Source organism: Protomyctophum parallelum, assembly GCF_964188405.1.
Source record: "Protomyctophum parallelum genome assembly, chromosome: 2".
NCBI classification, from domain to species: domain Eukaryota; kingdom Metazoa; phylum Chordata; class Actinopteri; order Myctophiformes; family Myctophidae; genus Protomyctophum; species Protomyctophum parallelum.
This window is the reverse complement of record NC_139699.1, coordinates 4,392,618-4,398,101: the sequence shown is the minus strand read 5'-3', so window position 1 is coordinate 4,398,101 and position 5,484 is coordinate 4,392,618.

Sequence of the window (5,484 nt, the reverse complement as noted above, 5' to 3'; positions counted from 1 at the left end):
CTGTCACCTCATAAACACATGACATAACAACCACACCAAGGGGCCTAATGAAGTACTGTCACCTCATAAACACATGACATAACAACCACACCAAGGGGCCTAATGAAGTACTGTCACCTCATAAACACATGACATAACAACCACACCAAGGGGCCTAATGAAGTACTGTCACCTCATAAACACATGACATAACAACCACACCAAGGGGCCTAATGAAGTACTGTCACCTCATAAATAAACACATGACATAACAACCACACCAAGGGGCCTAATGAAGTACTGTCACCTTATAAACACATGACATAACAACCACACCAAGGGGCCTAATGAAGTACTGTCACCTCATAAACACATGACATAACAACCACACCAAGGGCTCTAATGAAGTACTGTCACCTTATAAATAAACACATGACATAACAACCACACCAAGGGGCCTAATGAAGTACTGTCACCTTATAAACACATGACATAACAACCACACCAAGGGGCCTAATGAAGTACTGTCACCTTATAAACACATGACATAACAACCACACCAAGGGGCCTAATGAAGTACTGTCACCTTATAAACACATGACATAACAACCACACCAAGGGGCCTAATGAAGTACTGTCACCTTATAAACACATGACATAACAACCACACCAAGGGGCCTAATGAAGTACTGTCACCTTATAAATAAACACATGACATAACAACCACACCAAGGGGCCTAATGAAGTACTGTCACCTCATAAACACATGACATAACAACCACACCAAGGGGCCTAATGAAGTACTGTCACCTCATGAACACATGACATAACAACCACACCAAGGGGCCTAATGAAGTACTGTCACCTCATAAACACATGACATAACAACCACACCAAGGGGCCTAATGAAGTACTGTCACCTTATAAACACATGACATAACAACCACACCAAGGGGCCTAATGAAGTACTGTCACCTCATAAACACATGACATAACAACCACACCAAGGGGTCTAATGAAGTACTGTCACCTCATAAACACATGACATAACAACCACACCAAGGGGCCTAATGAAGTACTGTCACCTTATAAATAAACACATGACATAACAACCACACCAAGGGGCCTAATGAAGTACTGTCACCTTATAAACACATGACATAACAACCACACCAAGGGGCCTAATGAAGTACTGTCACCTTATAAACACATGACATAACAACCACACCAAGGGGCCTAATGAAGTACTGTCACCTTATAAATAAACACATGACATAACAACCACACCAAGGGCTCTAATGAAGTACTGTCACCTCATAAACACATGCCATAACAACCACACCAAGGGGCCTAATGAAGTACTGTCACCTTATAAACACATGACATAACAACCACACCAAGGGGCCTAATGAAGTACTGTCACCTTATAAACACATGACATAACAACCACACCAAGGGGCCTAATGAAGTACTGTCACCTCTTAAACACATGACATAACAACCACACCAAGGGCTCTAATGAAGTACTGTCACCTCATAAACACATGACATAACAACCACACCAAGGGGCCTAATGAAGTACTGTCACCTCATAAACACATGACATAACAACCACACCAAGGGGCCTAATGAAGTACTGTCACCTCATAAACACATGACATAACAACCACACCAAGGGGCCTAATGAAGTACTGTCACCTCATAAACACATGACATAACAACCACACCAAGGGGCCTAATGAAGTACTGTCACCTTATAAACACATGACATAACAACCACACCAAGGGGCCTAATGAAGTACTGTCACCTTATTAATAAACACATGACATAACAACCACACCAAGGGGCCTAATGAAGTACTGTCACCTCATAAACACATGACATAACAACCACACCAAGGGGCCTAATGAAGTACTGTCACCTTATAAATAAACACATGACATAACAACCACACCAAGGGCTCTAATGAAGTACTGTCACCTTATAAACACATGACATAACAACCACACCAAGGGGCCTAATGAAGTACTGTCACCTCATAAACACATGACATAACAACCACACCAAGGGGCCTAATGAAGTACTGTCACCTTATAAATAAACACATGACATAACAACCACACCAAGGGGCCTAATGAAGTACTGTCACCTTATAAACACATGACATAACAACCACACCAAGGGTTCTAATGAAGTACTGTCACCTCATAAACACATGACATAACAACCACACCAAGGGGCCTAATGAAGTACTGTCACCTCATAAACACATGACATAACAACCACACCAAGGGGCCTAATGAAGTACTGTCACCTCATAAACACATGACATAACAACCACACCAAGGGGCCTAATGAAGTACTGTCACCTTATGAATAAACACATGACATAACAACCACACCAAGGGCTCTAATGAAGTACTGTCACCTTATAAACACATGACATAACAACCACACCAAGGGGCCTAATGAAGTACTGTCACCTTATAAATAAATACATGACATAACAACCACACCAAGGGGCCTAATGAAGTACTGTCACCTTATAAATAAACACATGACATAACAACCACACCAAGGGGCCCAATGAAGTACTGTCACCTTATAAATAAACACATGACATAACAACCACACCAAGGGGCCTAATGAAGTACTGTCACCTTATAAATAAATACATGACATAACAACCACACCAAGGGGCCTAATGAAGTACTGTCACCTCATAAACACATGACATAACAACCACACAAAGGGGCCTAATGAAGTACTGTCACCTTATAAACACATGACATAACAACCACACCAAGGGCTCTAATGAAGTACTTTCACCTTATAAATAAACACATGACATAACAACCACACCAAGGGGACTAATGAAGTACTGTCACCTCATAAACACATGACATAACAACCACACCAAGGGCTCTAATTAAGTACTTTCACCTTATAAATAAACACATGACATAACAACCACACCAAGGGCTCTAATGAAGTACTTTCACCTTATAAATAAACACATGACATAACAACCACACCAAGGGGCCTAATGAAGTACTGTCACCTTATAAATAAACACATGACATAACAACCACACCAAGGGCTCTAATGAAGTACTTTCACCTTATAAATAAACACATGACATAACAACCACACCAAGGGGCCTAATGAAGTACTGTCACCTCATAAACACATGACATAACAACCACACCAAGGGGCCTAATGAAGTACTGTCACCTTATAAACACATGACATAACAACCACACCAAGGGGCCTAATGAAGTACTGTCACCTTATAAACACATGACATAACAACCACACCAAGGGCTCTAATGAAGTACTGTCACCTCATAAACACATGACATAACAACCACACCAAGGGGCCTAATGAAGTACTGTCACCTTATAAATAAACACATGACATAACAACCACACCAAGGGGCCTAATGAAGTACTGTCACCTTATAAATAAACACATGACATAACAACCACACCAAGGGGCCTAATGAAGTACTGTCACCTTATAAACACATGACATAACAACCACACCAAGGGGCCTAATGAAGTACTGTCACCTCATAAACACATGACATAACAACCACACCGAGGGGCCTAATGAAGTACTGTCACCTCATAAACACATGACATAACAACCACACCAAGGGGCCTAATGAAGTACTGTCACCTCATAAACACATGACATAACAACCACACCAAGGGGCCTAATGAAGTACTGTCACCTCATAAACACATGACATAACAACCACACCAAGGGGCCTAATGAAGTACTGTCACCTTATAAACACATGACATAACAACCACACCAAGGGGCCTAATGAAGTACTGTCACCTCATAAACACATGACATAACAACCACACCAAGGGGCCTAATGAAGTACTGTCACCTCATAAACACATGACATAACAACCACACCAAGGGCTCTAATGAAGTACTGTCACCTTATAAACACATGACATAACAACCACACCAAGGGGCCTAATGAAGTACTGTCACCTTATAAATACATGACATAACAACCACACCAAGGGGCCTAATGAAGTACTGTCACCTCATAAACACATGACATAACAACCACACCAAGGGGCCTAATGAAGTACTGTCACCTTATAAATAAATACATGACATAACAACCACACCAAGGGGCCTAATGAAGTACTGTCACCTTATAAACACATGACATAACAACCACACCAAGGGCTCTAATGAAGTACTGTCACCTTATAAACACATGACATAACAACCACACCAAGGGGCCTAATGAAGTACTGTCACCTTATAAATACATGACATAACAACCACACCAAGGGCTCTAATGAAGTACTGTCACCTCATAAACACATGACATAACAACCACACCAAGGGGCCTAATGAAGTACTGTCACCTTATAAATAAATACATGACATAACAACCACACCAAGGGGCCTAATGAAGTACTGTCACCTTATAAATAAACACATGACATAACAACCACACCAAGGGGCCTAATGAAGTACTGTCACCTCATAAACACATGACATAACAACCACACCAAGGGGCCTAATGAAGTACTGTCACCTCATAAACACATGACATAACCACACCAAGGGGCCTAATGAAGTACTGTCACCTCATAAACACATGACATAACAACCACACCAAGGGGCCTAATGAAGTACTGTCACCTCATAAACACATGACATAACAACCACACCAAGGGGCCTAATGAAGTACTGTCACCTCATAAACACATGACATAACAACCACACCAAGGGGCCTAATGAAGTACTGTCACCTTATAAATACATGACATAACAACCACACCAAGGGGCCTAATGAAGTACTGTCACCTTATAAATACATGACATAACAACCACACCAAGGGGCCTAATGAAGTACTGTCACCTTATAAATACATGACATAACAACCACACCAAGGGGCCTAATGAAGTACTGTCACCTCATAAACACATGACATAACAACCACACCAAGGGGCCTAATGAAGTACTGTCACCTTATAAATAAACACATGACAAACTGGAAGAAATCCAAAAATCACGGCACACTTATTTTAACCAAATAAATCGCTTACAGTACCCTATTTAACAGATAACAGTTTAACAAAACATAAACAAGTAAATAAATAAGATGATTATATTGTCTTGTCAGTGAACAGGGACGTACAGCTGATAGAAAAGTGCACCTTTATTTTATTAACTTGACAAAAAAAGTGAATAACTATTGCTATTATTTACACTCTTAAAGTTAAATTAACAATGAGGATTTGATCAGTGTAGATCGGTGGATCAAATGGGGGTCCATGGTCTATTGCATAACGACCTGCTTTGTACTGTGCTTCTCAAACATTGTCATGTCAAGGACTAAATTGGTATGTTATCCCATTCTGACCTGAGATCAGATTCATACGAGGTTTCCACCGGACACACACTGGTCTGATGAACCCATTCTGACCTGAGATCAGATTCTAAAAATGTCAGTCGCTGTTC